Source organism: Octopus sinensis, linkage group LG28 (genome assembly GCF_006345805.1).
Source record: "Octopus sinensis linkage group LG28, ASM634580v1, whole genome shotgun sequence".
Lineage (NCBI taxonomy): Eukaryota > Metazoa > Mollusca > Cephalopoda > Octopoda > Octopodidae > Octopus > Octopus sinensis.
In genome coordinates, this window is record NC_043024.1 from 18,711,411 (window position 1) to 18,732,876 (window position 21,466).

A 21,466-nucleotide genomic window follows, 5' to 3' on the forward strand; every position below is an offset into this window, starting at 1 on the left:
GCATGTATATATACATACAGATGTAGGTATGTACATATATATATGTATATATGCATATATTTATATATTATTTATATTATATATATATACATACACATAGATGTATACATGCATATATACAGGGTCAGGCAAAATGATCTGACACATTTGTAGGTTAAATAAAAGGCAAATGAAGCAAAGAAACAAAAAAGTGTTTTTATTTTTGAAAAGTACATATAATGCCATTTTGTTTCATTATGTTTTAAAACTTAAATCAGTCAAACGGGATCCATTATTGTCCACACACTGTCGAAGGCGTTCACGAAAGTTGTCAATAACTCGGCGGGTCTTTTCATGTGGAATGGCAGTAATTTCTTGACGAATTGCATCTTTAAGTTCTGGTGGTGCGAGGTCGGCCGGTTGATTTTCGTTTCAATGCAGATCCAGTAGCTCTGAAGTTGGTAACCCATAACAAGATCGTGTTTCGAGCTGGTACGGGATCATGTCTACCAAGATTGAAGTGCAAACGGAACGCTCTTTGTGTTGCAGTTACAGAATCGTTTGTTTTGATAAATGTTTCCACAATGAAAGCGCGATGCTCACCAGTCCAATTCATGGCAGCAACTGAAAAAGAAACGAAAAACAATGCCTTTTATTTAACCTACAAATGTGTCAGATCATTTTGCTTGACCCTGTATATATACATATATACATATATGCACATATATGTGTGTGTGTGTTAAACCACTAAACCCTACACATTTTTCTCTCTTTCCATTTTTTCATTGTCTCTCCATCTTTTTCCATTCATCCCTTTCTGTTGAAGAGTGCAAGCATGAAACTTCAAAGAATTTTCCATTCTTCTCGAGTGTCAAACCAGTACACCTGCTTGTATATATACAATATATATATATATATATATATATATATATATATACACTTTATTTAAAGCAGCAGGAAACAGTGTCCGACGAACGGGAACGTGAAACTCAGAGTAACAGATTTTGTTGAATTTTCTGCTGCTTTAAATAAAGTATATCACTCTACCACTGGTATTTGAGTACTCTTTTTTCCACCTTGTTTCACATTTATGTGTTTACTCCGGTATATATATATGTGTGTGTGTGTGTGTGTGTGTGTGTATGTCTGCACAAACACATACACACGCACATATACACACATACATATATCTACATTCACACACTCACGAAATAAGTATTGAGAACAATTTGCACAACTACACAGTCCAAGACAACGCTCCAGCATGGGCACAGCCCAATGACTGAAACACATAAACGATAAAAGGTAATGAAATAAGAAAATTAACACCCTTCTCCACACTCAGAGAAGTCGTTTTTTTTACTCAAACCATATTGAAGTATAAAATTACCAATTTCTTCTAAAGTCATTTGATGCCGAAACTCAAGTTGGAAGCAATTTTCAACCAATTTATTTTTCGGTATGAGATGTCCATTAATCTTTTTCAAGGTTTCAAATGAATAAATTTTAAAAGAATAAATAATTGAAACATAACTTTAAGGCGCAGGAGTGGCTGTGAGGTAAGTAGCTTGCTAACCAACCACATGGCTCCGGGTTCAGTCCCACTGCGTGGCATCTTGGGCAAGTGTCTTCTGCTATAGCCCCGGGCCGACCAATGCCTTGTGAGTGGATTTGGTAGACGGAAACTGAAAGAAGCCTGTCGTATATATGTATATATATATATATGTGTGTGTGTGTGTTTGTGCGTCTGTGTTTGTCCCCCTAGCATTGCTTGACAAGCGATGCTGGTGTGTTTACGTCCCCGTCACTTAGCGGTTCGGCAAAAGAGACCGATAGAATAAGTACTGGGCTTACAAAGAATAAGTCCCGGGGTCGATTTGCTCGACTAAAGGCGGTGCTCCAGCATGGCCGCAGTCAAAATGACTGAAACAAGTAAAAGATAAAAGATAAAAAGATAAAGATTTACATATATATGGATATTTCGAAAAATAAATTAGATAATTAAAGACAATAAATGTGACTTGGTTTTTATTTCAAGCATCCAAGTAAAGATAGTGGTGATGAGTGGCTGTGTGGTAAGTAGCTTGCTAACCAACCACATGGTTCCGGGTTCAGTCCTACTGCGTGGCACCTTGGGCAAGTGTCTTCTACTATAGCCTCAGGCCGACCAAAGCCTTGTGAGTGGATTTGGTAGACGGAAACTGAAAGAAGCCCATCGTATTTATGTATATATATAAGTGTGTGTGTATATGTTTGTGTGTCTGTGTTTGTCCCCCTAGCATTGCTTGACAACCGATGCTGGTATGTTTATGTCCCCGTTACTTAACGGTTCGGCAAAAAAAGACCGATAGAATAAGTACTGGGCTTACAAAGAATAAGTCCCGGGGTCGATTTGCTCGATTAAAGGCGGTGCTGCAGCATGGCCGCAGTCAAATGATTGAAACAAATAAAAGAATAAAGAGAGTAAAGATGTATGTATAGGGGGAGAATTCACGAAAACAAAAGACGAAGACAGGTGGTGTAGAAAACAAACATGTATTAGTATAATGCTCAGGAAATTGAAAAAGTCTTTTATGTTTCGAGCCTACGCTTTTCTACAGAAAGGGACACAGAAAAAAACAAGGAGAGAAAAAAATGCATGTAGTGGCTACCGATCTATCTATCTATCTATATATATATATTATATATATAATAAAATATATATACCTATATATATGTATATGAGAGAGTGCTGAGAAGTTCCTGGTTTTAAGAGCATCATGAAAGACCTGACTGGAAGCCCAAATTTCTTTTACAGATCTTAGGAAAACTGAAGGACTGCTGCAATAATTGTGTGAATCTGAGAGAGAAACATATTAAATAAAATCTTTCACTCAAAGCCAGGAACTTCTCAACACCCACACATACCAAAATCCTGATACAAGTAACTCTTTTCCAATATTTGTCTGTCCTTGTTTGTTCCCCTGTGTTTGGCTCCTTGTGGGTAGTAAAGAAATAGATACCTAAGGGACTCTCTCCGAGAGTGAAGGGCAAAGAGTATGATGCCTGTGTATGTACAGCTATATTACATGGCAGTGGCTACAGAGGACTTGTGAAGGCTTGAAAGAAATGAATCTAGCATGCTCTGTTGGATGAGTAATGTCCGTGTGCATACACAATAGACTGTAAATGATTTAAGAGGGAAACTGTATAAGTGGCACCAGATGTTGTCTGCAAGGGCGAAGACTGTGCTGTCCTGGTCATGGGATCTGTATGGATGTGAACAGCTGTGTAAAGAAGTGTAGGGCTTAAATCATGGATGGAACCTATGGAAAAGGTAGACCCAAGAATACGTGGGGAGAAAGGATCTTCAGACACTGAGCCTCAGTGAAGAACTGACGAGGGACTGGAAGATGTGGTGACTTGATAAGACTCAGGGCCAGCAATTTCGAACCCAGTGCTCCTCTGGTACTTATTTTATTGACCCTGGAAAAACAAAAGGCAAAGCTGACCTCGGTGGAATTTGAACTCAGATCATAAAAACAGATGAAATACTATTAAACATTTTGCCCAGCAAGCTGACAATTCTACACATACAGGTTCGTCAATTCAGGTACTGGTGCCACATAAAAGGCACCCGTGCCACTGCTGTGTAAATGCACCTGTACTGGTGCTGCATAAATGCACCTAAGCAGGTGGTACATAAAATGCACCCACTACACTTTGTTAAATAGTTGGCGTTGGGAAGAAAACACCCAGCCGTAGAAACCATGCCCAGACAGGCAATTGGTGTTTGGACAGCTCCCTGTTGGACGGCTTCGTGTCAAATCGTCCAACCCATGCCAGCATGGAAAACAGGCGTTAAGCAACAACGACAATGTTGCTGATGATATGCATATATACATATGTAAATACATACATACTTATACACATATAGCTATGTGTATTTTATGTACGTACATATATATACAGGGTGTCCCCCAAAAATGTATACACATAGTGGTTCGGCAAAAGAGAACGATAGAATAAGTACTAGGCTTACAAAGAATAACAAATTTACAATTATTTAAGGTGTGTATACATTTTTGGGACACCCTGTATATATATATATATATATATATATATATATATGTAAATATATATGTATGTACATTTATATATATGTATATATATGTGTATATATACATATATATATATACATATTTATATATTTATATATATATATATATATATATATATGTACGTTTATATATATATATATATATATATATATATATATATATATATGTATACATATTTATATATATATTCATATACATATATATGTATGTACATTTATATATATATGTACATATATAAATATATTTATATATATATACGTATGTACATTTATATATACATATATATATATGTATACTCATGCATGCACATGCCCCCCCACACACACACACTTTCATATGTTTCATTAGTTTTGAAGACATGAATCGTGTTTTCTCGTTTATAAAATGCCTATGGCTCTGTTTACCATTATTCCAAGAATACTGTTTTTAATTTAGTTTCTGCAAACACCTACTTTTATCATTGTTTAGTGTAACTGAATTTATGAGAAAATTTCCTCTTAGTTCACCATTTATTGCATCAAGTGGCGCCTCTGCAATTACACATGATCTATTTGAAATAGCAGCTGAATTTCCTTTCATATGCCACCTTAATTTCTTTCACTTTGAACGGCATGTTTGCAAATGTAATCAACGACCAAAAAAATGATTAACTCCTTTCATTACTAACTTTCTTGATATCACTTCTGGTTTTATGACACAATATTCTTGTTTTAAAGTCGAGCAAATTAAAGCTTCCTAGTTGACCTTCATGTTAACTGTACATTCTACATACCAGATCAAAAATGGTTTCCAATATTAGCACAAAGCCAGCAGTTTCGGTAGTGGGGGATAAGTGAATTACATCGACCCTACTGATCAATTTGTACTTATTTTATTAGCCTTGGTGAAAAGTTGAGTTGACCTCGGTGGAAATTGAACTCAGATCATAAAAACAGATGAAATACTATTAAACATTTTGCCCGGCAAGCTGACAATTCTACCTGCTCTCACCGCCTTTAATACCATTGGTCACAAATTTTGGCTCAATTTCAAATCTAGTGATCCTCTGGTACTTGTTTTATTGACCCTGGAAGAACAAAATGCGAAGTTGACCTCGGTGGAATTTGAACTCAGATCATTAAAAAAGATGAAATACTATTAAACATTTTGCCCGGCAAGTTGACAATTCTGCCAGCTCTCACCAGCTTTAATACCATTGGTCACAAACTTTGGCTCAAGGCCAGCAATTTCGACCCCAGTGCTCATCTGGTACTTATTTTATTGACCCTGGAAGAACAAAAGGCAAAGTTGACCTTGGTGGAATTTGAACTCAGAATTGGTCCCAGTCTTCCTGCCACTTTTGGAATCTGGCCTGGAACTCATTTTCTGTGAGTGAGTCAAGGACGTTCAGCAATTGGCTCTTGATCTCAACAACAATATTAAAACAACAACCTTTCAGCTGAATTTTCATCTTGGGGAAGAGATAGAAGTCTGCAGATGCTAAGTCTGGGGAATTTTGGTGAGAAACTCATGAGTGAGAAGAGCTCAGTGACAGGAGACATTGTCATCATTGTCATCGCAAAGAATCCAATTCTTCAGGCTCTGCAGATTCAGTTCCTTCCACTGAATGTCCATCTTCAAATGTTTCAAAACATTGTTGATTGTCCTCTGACAATACACATCCACAAGCTCTGTGATGCATGTAACCTTTTAATCTGCAACACTAACTTCAGAAAGCCAGACAGCCACCTTATAACCTATCAATCAGGGGACTCTGCTAGCCAGATTGATTTCATCCTCACGAGACAGTGGGACGCAGGGTTGCTGTTAAAAACAAAGGCCCTTCCGGGTGAAGAATGTACCCCTCAGCATAGGCTAGTCATTAGTGACTTTAGGCTCGAGGCCAGAAGGATACCAAGAAGCAGACCAATCCAAAAAAGAAGGATTTGGAAGCTAAAGAACCCTTCACATGGTCAGAGATTTAGGGACATCCTCATCAAGAAATTTGATGAGAGGGAGGAGGAGCTTCAGACGTCGGACATAGAAGGTAGCTGGAAATTCCTACGAGACAGCTTGCTGAGTGCCACAGACCAAGTCTGCGGATGGTGCAAAGTCCCTTCCAGACCTAGAGTTACGTGGTGGTGGAATAGTACGGTAGACAAAACAATTAGAGCAAAGACACAGGCCTGGAAAGCCTGGAAGATAGCAGGGAATTGTACCTGTACCAGGTAGCCGAAAGGGAGGCTAGACGGCAGGTATATATAGCCAAGAGCGAGGCGGAAAAGAAGTTTGCCAATGTCCAGCGACGTGAGGACCAAAGAACTGGGGTATTTTGGATTGCAAGACTGTGTGTGCAGCAACAGTAAAGGAAAATTAAATGAGAAGATAGCTTTCATGTACTGCAGGTGCACAGGGGCAATAGAAACCAGTGATAATCAGAAAACAGATTCCATCACACTTCAGGGGAAGAAACTAGAAGTAGATGATAGCTTCTGCTACCGAGGTGACCAAGTTAGTAGTTGGGTGGATGCTCAGAGAGTGTTATCACTAGAATAAGAATAACCTGGGCAAAGTTTAGAAAGCTTCTTCCCCTACTGGTGACAAAGGGTCTCTCGCTCAGAGTGAAAGGTAGATTGTACGACGCATGTGTGCGAACTGCCATGCTTCACGGCAGTGAAACATGGGCTTTGACTGTTGAGGACATGTGTAGGCTCGAAAGAAATGAAGCTAGCATGATCTGATGGATGTGTAATGTCAGTGTGCACGCACGACAGAGTGTAAGCGCCCTAAGAGAAATGTTGGACATTAGAAGAATCGGATGTGGCGTGCTGGAGAGACGTTTGCGTTGGTATGGTCATGTACTGCGGATGGATGAGGAGGGCTGTGTGAAGAAGTGCCACTCCCAAACATTTGAAGGAATCCGGGGTAGTGGTAGACCCAGGAAAACATGGGATGAGGTGGTCAAGCATGACCTTCGAATATTGGGCCCCATAGAGGAAATGACGAAAGTCCGAGTCTTCTGGAGATATGCGGTGACTACGAAGACCTGACAAATGAAGTGAGTTCATGGCTCGCAGGACAGCCTGCTGTGCGTACCTTGAATCTCAGAACGGCCTGCTGTGCTCGAGGTGACCTATTGAGTCAAGTACATCAACATCAAAATAACAATCAAATCGAAATTGTAGTTGTGATACCCGTGCTGGTGGCACGTAAAAAAAACACCATCCGAACGTGGCCGATGCCAGCACCGCCTTGACTGGCGTCCATGTCGGTGGCACATAAAAAGCACCAACCGATCGTGGCCGTTGCCTGCCTCCCCTGGCACCTGTGCCGGTAGTACGTAAAAAGCACCCACTTCACTCACGGAGTGGTTGGCGTTAGGAAGGGCATCCAGCTGTAGAAACACTGTCAGATCAGACTGGAGCCTGGTGCAGCCTTCTGGCTTCCCAGAGCCCGGTCGAACCGTCCAACACATGCTAGCATGTTAAACGAACGTTAAACGATGATGATGATGATGATTACGATGATATATGCAATCGTCAGATTTACAATTATTCCTACACATCTTCAGGTTCTTTTTCAAAATGTTATATATCTAATTTTACATCCCTTTAAAAAATAAGCAATACAATTAAGCATTAAAGATTAAAAATTAGGAATTAAGAATTATACTTTGTAATATTAAGAATTAAAATTTATAAATCAATATCTATAAATCTGAAATGCGGAAAATATGTTTGTCTCATTTTGAGATGGGAACGGTTTAAAGGCTGGTAGATAGGATCGGATTGGAGGCCAAAATTTACAGGGGCATGTAAAAAGAGGCGAGAAAGCGACTGGACTAGGTATGAAACCCCTATCTCAAAAGCTGTGGTTACTAGGGCAACAAAACCCAGACTATAACACGTGTTTGTCGTTTCTATCTTTCGGATATCACCCTGTCTTCCTCGATCTCTCTCTTCCTTTCCTTCACTTTCTCTCTATAACGACGACTGACATCTTCGTCTCTCTGTCACTCTTTCTCCCACCACCTCTTTCACTGTACGTCTGTCTGTATCTATAGAGAGAAAGCGTTGACAGCCGCAAAAGTTTAAATATTTCCGCCACAGGTCTTTTAGAACGGTGAATTACTATCGCCCACCACCACTGCACAATCATAACAGATATTATTAATCAGATATATTGTGTTAATTTATATATGTGTGTGTGTATATAACTATATATATAATGTGTGTACGTATATATATATATATAATCTTAATATATTATCCTCAACCCCTAGACATTAGAAACGGTAATCAATATCTGTAAACTGAAATGTTGTTTGATTTCTTGGTTATTTGTCTCATTCTGGAATGGGAACAGTTTAAGTAGATAGAGTCGGCTAGGCGCCCAAAATTTACACTGGGGGTAAAATTGGGTGGGCAATGATGTGAGGAGTGTCGCAAGTCGCTCGGAGCTACCATTTGGTTGCCATGGTGAGGAATATGGGAAAAATTGAGTTTTATGGGATAGGCAGGTTGCACTGTTTGAATAATGGTGGCTTTTCGTGTTACTGCAGGGGCGAAAGGCGATTATCTTTAATCTAATCTATAAAATGATCAAGGCGAACGTTGATATAAATTAGATTTTTATGTAAAAAGGGGGTTAAATGGGGCTGGAAGGGCATTAAAATTTACAGGAGGAGGTAACTTGAGGTGAGAAATTGATTGAGAGAAGTTTTGGGGTGCTACAGTGGTTGCTTTGCTGTAAAAAAGGAGATTTTATTGATTTGGGGGGACACTTGGGGGGACACTTGGGGGTCTAGATTGGACATCTTTTGCTCGATTTCAATCAAATTTTAAACAAGGTAAAGTGGAAGTGGATTTGTAATTTAAGCACAGAAAATGGGTTCGAAATTTCGAAAATTATGGCAAGATTTTTGAAGTTGGAAAAATTTCTCATTTTTACGTATTTTTGCCTTTTACTTTTTATTATTTACAGTGTTCCTTTTTTCTGAAAGAAATTTACAGCTGCATGTAGCCCGTGTTTAGAGCTTTCATTTGCATGGTCAATCGTCGAAAAATTCCCCAAATAAGTACTAAATTTAACAAAGAAATCCATTTTTTCCTTATTTTTAATCGCTCAAATAGTGGCACGTACAAAAGGCAAGTGTGCTTTCCGTTGTCACTGCCTGATATTTATGATTGATCTTTCAAAATATTTTCATTCTCAACTTACTCAAGATCTTTTGTTTTTTTATAAATGGGAGATAGATAGAGAGGAAGATAGAGAGTAAGAGAAAGCGAGGGAGAGTCCAAGAGAAAGGAAGAGTAAGAAAGAGTGGGAAAGTGAGAGAGAAAGGAGAGAGAAACAAAGAGCGAGAATGTGGCGATAAGAAACAGAAAGGAAGCAACAGAAAGTAACAACCACACCCTCACCCGCGCGTAGAGCAGGTCACCTTAATCAATCATAGTATATATATATCTATATTTTGATACCCATGTATATATATATATATACATATATACATACACATGCATATATATATATACATGTGCGTGTGTGTGTGTGTGTAAAATCACTAATCTCTACACATGTTTCTCTCTCCGAGTGTATCTATGTATATATGCTTGTAGGTAGGTAGGCAGGTATGTAAGTATGTATGTATATATCCACACATCGATACATGTGTGTATGTGCAAATCATATATTCATAAAAATATAGATGTATATATGTATGGATTGAGATAAATGTGTATATATACATGTATGTATGTATATACATAGATATAAAAATGTGTGATTATGTACATAATATATATATACACACACACACCTATATATATATGTGTATATATATTACATACATAATCACACATTTTTATATGTATGCATGTATGTATGTATGTATGTATGTATTTATATACATTTTTATGAACATATAATTTGCACATATATACAAGTAACACTGATGTATGGATACATGCATACATACTTATATACATACTTCTATGTATGTATATGTATATATATATTTATGTGTGTATGTATGTATATATATATATACATATATATGTATGTATGTATATATATATATACATATATATGTATATGTATTTGTTTGGCATCCTTTCTGTCTCGGGAGACAATGGAGTTGCGCATTTTTTTTTTTTTTTTTTAGGTCTAGTCCGGCTGTTATATTTTATTTCCTGTTACATTTGTTGCTGTGGCTGTGTAGTCCTATCCTGGACAAACACTCCCTCTGGCAGGTACTGCAAATGTAGCGAAAACTGTTCCTGGCTGGTTGTGGTGCCATGGTCTCTTGTTTATGTCTCTTCCTTTCTTTCCATTTCTCCTCTCTCTCTCTGTCACTCCTCTGTATACCCTCTTTTACTGTACGTCGCCATTCTCCACGGTTGCCGGCGACTGCCTCCCAACCGCTAATGTTGATGTTGCAGGCCTTCATATCCCTTTTGCAAACATCCTTGTAACGTAAGATCGGTCTACCCACAGACCTAGTACCCCTAGCAAGCTCTCCGTAGAGTATGTCCTTGGGGATTCTGCCATCTTTCATACGGCTAACATGCCCAAGCCATCTCATACGTCTTTGTGTGAGGAGTGCAAACATGCTTGGTATTCCTGCTTGCCTGAGGACATCTTTGTTGGGGATATGATTCTGCCATTTGATGTGGAGGATTTTTCGGAGGCAGCGCAGGTGAAAGATGTTTAGGCGACGCTCTTGGCGTGTGTATAGCGTCCAGGTCTCGCTTCCATACAGTAGAGTGCTGAGTACACATGCCTGGTAGATCTTCATTTTTGTGGTCTTGGTCAGCTTATTGTTGTCCCAAGCCCGTTTGGAGAGTTGGGCCATCGCGGCAGCTGCCTTGCCAATGTGTATATTGAACTCAGCGTCAAGGGATAGGTTGTAGGTGATGGTAGATCCCAGATAGGTAAACTTCTCCACCTCTTGTAATCTGTGGTCTCCAATATGTATGTTTGGGATGTCCGATGTAGCCTGGCCCATGATGTTGGTCTTCTTAAGGCTGATAGCTAAGCCAAAGTCGTTACATGCTTGCTCAAAACAGTTAATGAGCCTTTGGAGGGCTTCTTCTGTGTGTGTTACCAGAGCGGCATCATCAGCAAATAACATCTCCTTGATCAGGACGTTTCTGATTTTAGTCTTGGCACGCAGGCGCGAGAGATTGAACAGTTTCCCGTCACTTCTACTGTGCAGAAACACTCCATCATCTGATGTCTGAAAGGCATGTGACAGCAAGAGTGAGAAGAAGATGCCAAACAATGTAGGAGTGAGGACACAGCCTTGCTTTACCCCGTTTTTTTATTTGGAAGGCGGCTGATGTTGAACCGTTGTGCTGTATGGTGCCTTGCATGTCATCATGGAAAGACTTGATGATCCTCAGCAGCTTTGGTGGACATCCGATTTTTTGGAGCAGGAGGAAGAGGCCTGTTCTGCTTACCGAGTCAAAAGCCTTTGTTAGATCAATGAAGGCCATATATAATGGCATTTTCTGCTCTCTGGACTTCTCCTGAAGTTGGCGTATGGAGAATATCATATCGATAGTTGATCTGCTTCTTCTAAAGCCACACTGCGATTCCGGATAGATTCGAGAAGCAAGTAGTTGTAGCCTGGCCAGGATAACGCGGGCAAAGGTCTTTCCAACAGTGCTTAGAAGGGATATACCACGGTAATTGTTACAATCACCACGGTCACCTTTGTTTTTGTAGAGCGTAATGATGTTGGCATCCCGCATATCCTGAGGGACTGTACCCTCTTCCCAGCACTGACACAGAAGCTCATGAAGGTGCCGAAGCAGGATGGTGTTTTTGCCGGCTTTGATGATCTCTGAGGGGATGCCGTCTTTTCTCGGAGCCTTATTTCTTGCTAGGGAGTCAACAGCCTTGGTGAGCTCTGCTATAGATGGCGGACTGTCAAGTTCGCACATGACTGGCAAGATCTTGACACTCTCGACTGCAGCCTCAGCCACTGTGGTCTCCCGTGAGTAGAGATCCTGGTAGTGCTCCACCCTTCTATCCATTTGCTTGCCTTGATCCCTGATGAGATCTCCAGTAGTTGATTTCAGAGGGGCTGACTTGGTTGCGGATGGACCGACGGCCTTCTTCAAACCAGCATACATCCCACGGGTGTCGCCCCTGTCAGCAGCTGACTGGATACTCTGACAGATTTCCTGCCAATACCTATTTGCACAGCATCTGGCTGTCAGTTGGGTTTTATTTCGTGCCTTTCTGAGTTCTTCGAGTGACTTTGTAGAAGAGTCACTCTTGTATTGCACCAGAGCTGCACGCTTTGCTTCGATAACTGGCTCCAGCTCTGAGAGCCCAGCATTGAACCAATCTGGGTTTTGCCTTTCTCTCATGCCGAAAGTATCCAATGATGTCGTATACAAGGCCTCCCTGATATAGTCCCACCTACTTTCAGCAGAGGAGGTTGGGTAGCTACTGAGGGCAACCTTGATAGAAGCAGCAAAACATTTTCGCAGTGTAGGGTCCGAGGTTCTGGCGGTGTTGATGCGTGGTCGGCCCACTTTCTTGGAGCGATGGACTTTTTTAGGGAGAATCCTCACCCTGCTTCTAATTAGTGAGTGGTCTGTGTCACAATCCGCACTGTGGTAACTGCGGGTCAATAGAGTGGAACTCAGAAAGGATCTCCGTGTAATGATGAGATCCAGCTGATGCCAGTGGTGAGATCTTGGATGTCTCCAGGATGCCTTGTGGGATGGCTTGCTGGTAAAAAATGTGTTTGTGATGCACAGGTTGTGGTATGTGCAGAATTCGAGTAGTCTCTGACCATTGTCATTCATGTTGCCAATACCAAAGTGTCCAACACAAATGGGCCACGAATCATGGTCAGATCCCACGCGAGCGTTAAAATCCCCTAGAAGGTAGATATTTTCAGTCGTTGGTATATTTTCTAGGACACAGTTGAGATCTTTGTAGAACTGGTCCTTGGTCTCCTCTGAGCTGTAGAGAGTGGGAGCATAGATGCTGAGTAGATGTACTGAGCCAGAAGAAGTCGAGAGGCGCAGTGAGAGGATACGCTCAGTGCCTCCCGATGGTGGTTCTATTGAGGAGAGTAGTGAGTTTCTCACTGCAAAGCCAACGCCATGTTGATGAGGTTCTTCTGGATCTCTTCCCTGCCAAAAGAAGGTGAAGTCCTGCTCTTTGAGTCTGCCGTTTGAGGGAAGTCTTGTCTCCTGCAGCCCAGCAATATCTATGTTGAGCCTCTTTAGTTCACGGTCAATGATGGCCGTTTTCCTTGTGTCTTCAATACTGAGAAGATCGTCAGATATTCCAGGACACATGGTCCTGACATTCCAGCTTGCCAACTGCAGAACTGGTGTTTTCTTGAATTTTAGTTGCTTGCCTGGTGCAGAGGTTGCAGGCCGCTTTTCGAGTCGTACTCTTAGCTCCAAGCACCCAATGGAACAGGCGGCTTGTGGCGGGTCAGCACCTTATTAACTGGGGGCTGCCCAGCTTGAGGTGGGCAGTAGCTAACCAATAGGACACGGAAGTCCCTCCCACTGGCAGAGGTAACCCGTAGCGTCCATATTTTACGCCAATCTGAATGGACTTATCACTCGTAACTGTTACCTCCCGTGTTGTTTCTGCAGCTTTTTACAGCAGCACTGAAGTGTCCTCTCCAGTTTTGCGCAGGCCTGGGCTATAGATAAGAAAGTCCTGGGTAGCCCAATCGTCAGGTTTCCTCTCTCGACCTTGCTGATGTAGTCCAGTGGAGTGCAGTGCATTACGTTTGGCACCAGCTTGGTTGCAGGAGCTGCCGGAAGAGTGTCGAATCGAACACTAGACCGCCTTCGGGGCTCCACTCCGGATTTCATTGAAGGTTGTCTCCTTTCCGTAACCCTGGATAGGGGCCCATACCGGTTACTATCAGCCGGAGCTGTATATATGTATATATATATATAAGTATATATATACAAGTATATATATAAATATATATGCACACACGTTTATATACATGTATATATATATATACATACACATGTATATATATACACACACATGTATATATACATGTATATATATATGTATATATATGTATGTATATATATGTATATATATATATATATATATATATATATATATATATATATATATATATAATATATATATATATATATGTATATATATATATATATATATATGCACATATACATACATGTATATATAATAAATATATGTGTGTATCAATGTATATACAACTGGGGGCTGAAAAGTTCATGGCCTTGGGTAAAAAAATACAGGTATATAAGTTAATTATCAATTTATCCAACATTTTGAGCAGCACCTCCTTGTACATATATATGTGTGTGAGTGTGTGTGTGTGTGAGTGTGTGTGTGTGTGGGTATGTGTGTGTGTATTCAAACACACACACATATATAAAAATGTCATGCATAAATATATATGCATATATTTGTATATATAAAACTGTATATATATTCATGTATGTATCTATGTGTATCCATATATATATATATATATATATATATAATATATGTATGCACACACATATACACATATACATACATGCACATACACACACACACATAGTCACACCTACCCAACACACACACACATACACCCACCCACCCAACACACACATGCATGTCCAATTCCTTTTCTTATTCTACTTGTTTCACTTACTAGAAAAAGCTCTTTATTGTGGTAAGATATCTCATTATTGTCTACGATATCTCGTTATTGTCTTAGATATGTCATTATAGTCAGTGATATCTTATTATCACCTGATATATTTTATTATTTCCTGGGATATCTCATTATAATGGAGGAAATGCTCTTCCGCACTTTCCTGAACACTTTTATCAGAGAACTTCAAAATATCTGCCAGCATTGCGGTGTTAATTAACTTAACTTTTATAAGTAACTATATGTAAGTATATATGTATGTATGCATGTATGTATATATGTATGTATGTATGTATGTATGTATGTATGTATGTATGTATGTATGTATGTATGTATGTATGTATGTATGTATGTGTGTATGTATGTGTGTATGTGTGTATGTATGTATGTATGAATGCGTTCATGCATGCGTCTATGTATGTATGTATCTATCTATTTATCTATAAATATATATCCAAAAATGTAATTAAGGGTAATGTTATGCTACTTCCTAATAATCCCTATCATTATTATTATTATTATCATTATTATTGTTATTGTTATTGCTATTATTATTATTATGTGTATATGTATGTATGAAAAGAAGTTTGCCCGTGTTCAGTGACGTGAAGACCAAAGAACTGAAGTATTTCGGATTGCAAGACAGTGTGTGAGAGGAAATTGTGGTGTCATAAGAGAGAAATGTATCTGCATGGATGATGGTGCCTTTGTAGTTAATAATTCTGTAAAGAAAGAGGCTTAGAGATACCATTATGAAAGACTGCTGAAAGTGGAGAATGAATGGGAGGAGGAGAGTCTGCCAAAGGTTGACCCAACTGAGGGACCAGTTACCTGAACTGACAGTACCCTGGTAGATAAAGCAACTAAGAATATGAAGACAGGCAAAGCCCCCACCCCCAATCGATCAGGAATCACTGCTGAGACACGTAAAATATCTGGTGGCGTGGGCAATGGTCTAGCCACCCATACTGTAAATCAGGAGGTTCATGAAGGAGTCACACCCAATGACTGATACAAAATCACAAACCAGTTTCGTTGTTACCACTAACGTAGATGTCCGCAACTCATCAGTGTGATCGTCATGGCAAAATATAATACGCAGAACTATACACGAGACGTCTGCATGAGATTGAACATGTATATAGTTCTACCAATTACGTTTGGGGTTCTATTGAAAATAAAACCCCAAATTTAATTGGTAGAATTATATACAAGTGCAATCGCATGCAGACGTCTCGTGTATATTATATTTTGCCATGACGATCACACTGATGAGTTGCGGACGTTCTATGTAAGTGGTAACAACGAAACTGGTTTGTCATTAATCTATATTTTGTATCTTTTCATTTCTCTTGCTCACTTACGTTCTGGCATTTGCTAAATTTTCTTGAGAACATTCCTTTCTTATGGTAAAACCATAGTGGATCTTCTTCTAGCTTAATGGATGTCCACTTACAGGTCATCCCTTTTATATGCATGCATATAAGTATATATATATATATATATATATTATATATATATATATATATATAATAAAGGGAAAGTTTACGAAAATAAATAAAAGAGGAGGCAGGTGGAGTAGAAACAAAACAAATGTATTAGAATAGAAATAGAAAAAGTCTTTTACGTTTCGAGCCTACGTTCTTCGACAGAAAGATACACAGAAAAAAGCAAGGAGAGAAACAAGGAGAGAAAATAATGCGTGTAGGAGCTAACGATCTATCATATATATATATATATATATATATATATATATATATATATATTGCGAAAAGATCTCAGAATTTTAATTGATTTGCTTTTCGCAGGAAGAAGTTTTCTTCGAAGTATACGTCTCGCTTTTATCCTTCGAAACGTTTAGTAGATGAAACCTTAGCGACTGAAGAAGGGGATTTTTCGTTGTGCTTATTGTCCTGTATCTCTTTTTTGCTTGTCTTGTTCCTTGGTTGTGTCTATGTTTTTCGTCTCTCTCTGTGTTCGACGTCTTTTTGGTGTCCTGTACACATATATGCGTGTATATGTACATGTAGAGGTAGGTAGGTACGTACATATATGTTTATATATATGCATATGTTCTATTTTATTAACATATTATACGACTAAACGCACGCACCCTATTAAATAAGATTGTTCTGTTTATCAAATTAGCCTTGATATTAACTCTCACGCGACTCTGCATCTTTCTTTCTTTCTCTCCCATTCCCTTTTTCGTCTTTTTCCCTCACTTAACTTGTCTCTTCCTCTCTCTCTCCCCCTCACCGTTCTTCATGGTCTCCTCGCACCATTCCCCTTCTTCTCTCTCTTCCTCTTGCTCCTCCTCCCCCATTCCCGTCGTCCATCTGCGACGATATTTCCGTCGTAACTGCTATCCTGTCTTTTCTCGCCCGCCTTCTAAGGCTACTGGTCGACATTCTTTCTCTCTCGTCGTCCACTATAATCCAGCGTTTGCAATACTTTTTTCGTCTGGCGTTAACAGCCCTTCTTATCTTGTTCTCCTTGTCCTGTCTCTCACTGTTATATATTTATTTTTCCACTGTTTATATATATATTTTTACTGTTTATATGTTTGTACTGTCGTTACCGTCTTGCTTTTCTTACCCCTCTGCGAAAAGATCTCAGAATTTTAATTGATTTGCTTTTCGCAGGAAGGAAGTTTTCTTCGAAGTATACGTCTCGCTTTTATCCTTCGAAACGTTTAGTAGATGAAACCTTAGCGACTGAAGAAGGGGATTTTTCGTTGTGCTTATTGTCCTGTATCTCTTTTTTTGCTTGTCTTGTTCCTTGGTTTGTGTCTATGTTTTTCGTCTCTCTATGTGTTCGACGTCTTTTTGGTGTCCTGTACACATATATGCGTGTATATGTACATGTAGAGGTAGGTACGTACATATATGTTTATATATATATGCATATGTTCTATTTTATTAACATATATATATATATATATGTGTGTGTGTGTGTATGTATGTATGCATATGTATATATACACATATATATATACATATACACAAGTATATTTATTTATACATATTCATATATAGATACATACATGCACATACACACATACACATATACATAGTGTCGTAAATCCAAAACATTGCTTTTTCAGAAACCGAAAAAACAGTTCCATCATTCCATAGCAAAACCGTTGTATAACACTTTGAAAATTTTTGTTATCTTGGCACCTGAAGCACCTGGATATACGATAGTTTGACCAAAAACACCAGGTATTGCAAGCAAAAATAAATATTGAAAAAAGTGCATTTGGCCTAATTTGAACATACGACAGTTTAATATAATAGCAACGATATATATATATATATTATATAAAATCCGTTCTGTCTGTCTGTCTGTGTGTCTTCTAGGATCTCGGGCATCTTCCATCCGATTGCGCTCTAATTTGATATGTAGATACTGATGGTATCAGGGCGTGTATAAGTCTTGAAAAAATTACAAAAATCGATACCAGGTGAGAATGTGACCGATAAAGCCGTGGGAACGTGCATTTGTAGGTGCAAGTACATCAGCTGTTGCGATCGATACGACACGTGTTTCGTGGCTATATTTAAGAAATGATTATACTAAAAACATTAGTAGTAGTAGTAAAATCACTTCAATATAAATATAGCCACTCATCAGCTTAAAGATAACTACAATAATTAATTAATAAATATGAGTGGCTATATTTATATTGATGTGATTTTACTACTACTACTAATGTTTTTACTATAATCATTTCTTAAATATAGCCACGAAACACGTGTCGTTATTCTACCAAATATATACATTTTATTTACTATTTTGCACATTACTTAATCATCGTTATATTTTTCATCTTATATCTAATCTTCCTATTATATGTAATTTTCTAAATGGTATAATTTAATTTAATTTTTCATTTTGAATTGATAAAGGTGGTTTTTTTCTAATTTATATACATTTATATATATATATATATATATATATATATATAATTCATAAATGAGGGAAAAGGAAAGAATTTCTAGTGCCAAATATGCCGAAAAATTGGACGTATTGTCCATTAACCATATAATGTTTTCACAATTTGCACGCTACTCGAATGGGCTTTTCACAATTCGCATGTGCCTCGAATGGGCTGGAATATTTCTATTTTGGATGTATTTGGGGTACTTAGTTGTGCCCATGACCTAGTGTTTGCTTCTTCCATGGGTGCGAGTAAGTTTCTCATTTATTTCTTTTACCACATGTATCACTGACGAAGAGAGGGCTCTTAGTAGCTAACTCTGAAATCGGTCCGATATGGTAATAATGGAATTTTTTAGAAATTTCTGTCGACCTTTTTTCGAGTAGCGTGCGAATTGTGAAAAAATTACATGGTTAATGGACAATATGTCCAATTTTTCGGCATATTTGGCATTAGAAATTCTTTCTTTTGCCCTCATTTATGAATTGTTTATAAATTTAACCGTTAAAGGTATTTTTTAATATGCTGGCCATTGATAAAATTTTTTTCGAGAAAATATTTTTTTCGAAAAGAATTTTATCCTCACATTTGATATATATATATATATATATGGCAAGAAGAAAATGGAGGGAATCCAGAGATATTATTCATCAGCTGTTCGATATTATATTATGTCTATTTATTTATTGAAAACAGTTTTGATAATATATATATATATGTACATGTGTAAAGTACCAGTAATTTCTAGAATAGAGAAAGAAGCTGCTCTTCAGAAACTGAAAAAACAGTTTCACTATTCCATAGCAAAACCATTGTACTACACTTCGAAAATTTTTATTATCTTGCCATCTGAAGCTCTTTCTCTATTCTAGATATTACTAATACTTTACACATGTACTTATATATAACCTGAACTGTTTAAAATAAATGAATAGACAGGTGCAGGAGTGGCGGTGTGGTAAGTAGCTTGCTAACCAACCACATGGATCCGAGTTCAGTCCCACTGCGTGGCACCTTGGGCAAGTGTCTTCTGCTATGGCCCCGGACCGACTAATGCCTTGTGAGTGGATTTGGTAGACGGAAACTGAAAGAAGCCTGTCGTATATATGTATATGTATATATATGTATGTGTGTGTGTTTGTGTGTCTGTGTTTGTCCCCCTAGCATTGCTTGACAACCGATGCTGGTGTGTTTACGTCCCTGTCACTTAGCGGTTCGGCAAAAGACACCGATAGAATAAGTACTGGGCTTATAAAAGAATAAGTCCCGGGGTCGAGTTGCTCGACTAAAGGCGGTGCTCCAGCATGGCCGCAGTCAAACGACTGAAACAAGTAAAAGAGAGTAAAGAGAGACATAATATAATGTCTGACAACTGATGAATACTACCTCTGGCTTCCTTCTATTTTCTTCTTGCCATATAAATTAAGGGTGAAACCACTAATTACCCTCACCTAATTATTATACTCAGTAGTGTAATTGCCACACAGTAACCAACACTTGTGTACTATTCTACCAGCAGTATATTGGATAGATACTATCTCTTAATTGGTTGCATTCACAACCCCGAACTCTCTTTGAATTATATATATATACGTGTGTGAGTATGTGTATAAAATGTAAAAGAGAAATGGTAAATTCTTGGCTGTGGAAGTGCCCTGTTTTCTTTGCTGTTTACAGTTGTTGTTGTTGTCGTTGCTTAACTTGTTTCTCTTGTACTTTTGCTTGTGTTTCCAATGCAAAATAGAAAGGCGAAATTCTTGGAGATGGTAAATTACTTATGTTGTAGTTGTAGTTGTTTTTGTTGTTGCTGCAGCTATTGTTGTCTTTATGATTTTTAATTTGTTTATTGTTTACAAAAGCAATAAACTACTACTAAGTAGTAGTAGTAGTTTCTCTTTCTCTTTTTTTTTCTCTTTTTTCTCTTTTTACTTGTTTCAGTCATTTTGACTGCGGCCATGCTGGAGCAACTCGACCCCGGGACTTATTCTTTTGTAAGCCCAGTACTTATTCAATCGGTCTCTTTTGCCGAACCACTAAGTGACGGGGATATAAACACACCAGCATCGGTTGTCAAGCAATGTTGGGGGACAAACACAGACACACAAACACACACACGCATATATATATATATATATATATACACACACATATACGACGGGCTTCTTTCAGTTTCCGTCTACCAAATCCACTCACAAGGCATTGGTTGGCCCGAGGCTATAGTAGAAGACACTTGCCCAAGGTGCCACGCAGTGAGACTGAACCCAGAACCATGTGGCTGGTAAACAAGCTACTTACCACATAGCCACTCCTGTGGTTGTTGTTGTGGAAGTGGCTTTGTTTCTGTTGCACAAGGACACAATGTGTTGCTGGGAATTGAACTCATGGCCTTGCATTTGTGAGACTAATACTCTAACCACTAAGCCACGTACCTTTACTCTGTCAAATGTAATGATTTTCTATTCACACTGATTTGAATTAATCGTGCATTATCCCATATCTTCAAGATTGCGATGATGTGAATGCTTAATTTTAGCAAGACATTGAATGTCAAGCACGAGAGGCCAGATCTGGCCAGATTGAACTTCTAACAGGTAGAAATATTTGTGTCTGATATGGCTGGTTTAAATGCTAAAATGTTAAAATTGTGTGAGGGACAGATGTTTGGCGCTTAAACTTTTGGCATTCAGATGGCTCTGTCAAATGTTCTGTTTATTTATTCACATTGTTTTGAATTAGTCATGGATTATCTCACAGCTTCTAAATTTCGATGACATGATT

At 38.5% G+C, this 21,466-nt stretch overlaps 1 long non-coding RNA gene across 1 annotated transcript; it reads right to left on the bottom strand.

Moving 5' to 3' along the window:
- Positions 1–282: 282 nt before the first annotated feature.
- Positions 283–21,048, bottom strand: LOC118768340. Its single transcript, XR_005004162.1, has 3 exons — positions 21,038–21,048; positions 5,766–5,773; positions 283–603 (listed from the first exon to the last, which is right to left on the bottom strand). It is a non-coding gene; the product is annotated as an uncharacterized LOC118768340 (long non-coding RNA).
- Between the last annotated feature and the right edge of the window lie 418 nt (positions 21,049–21,466).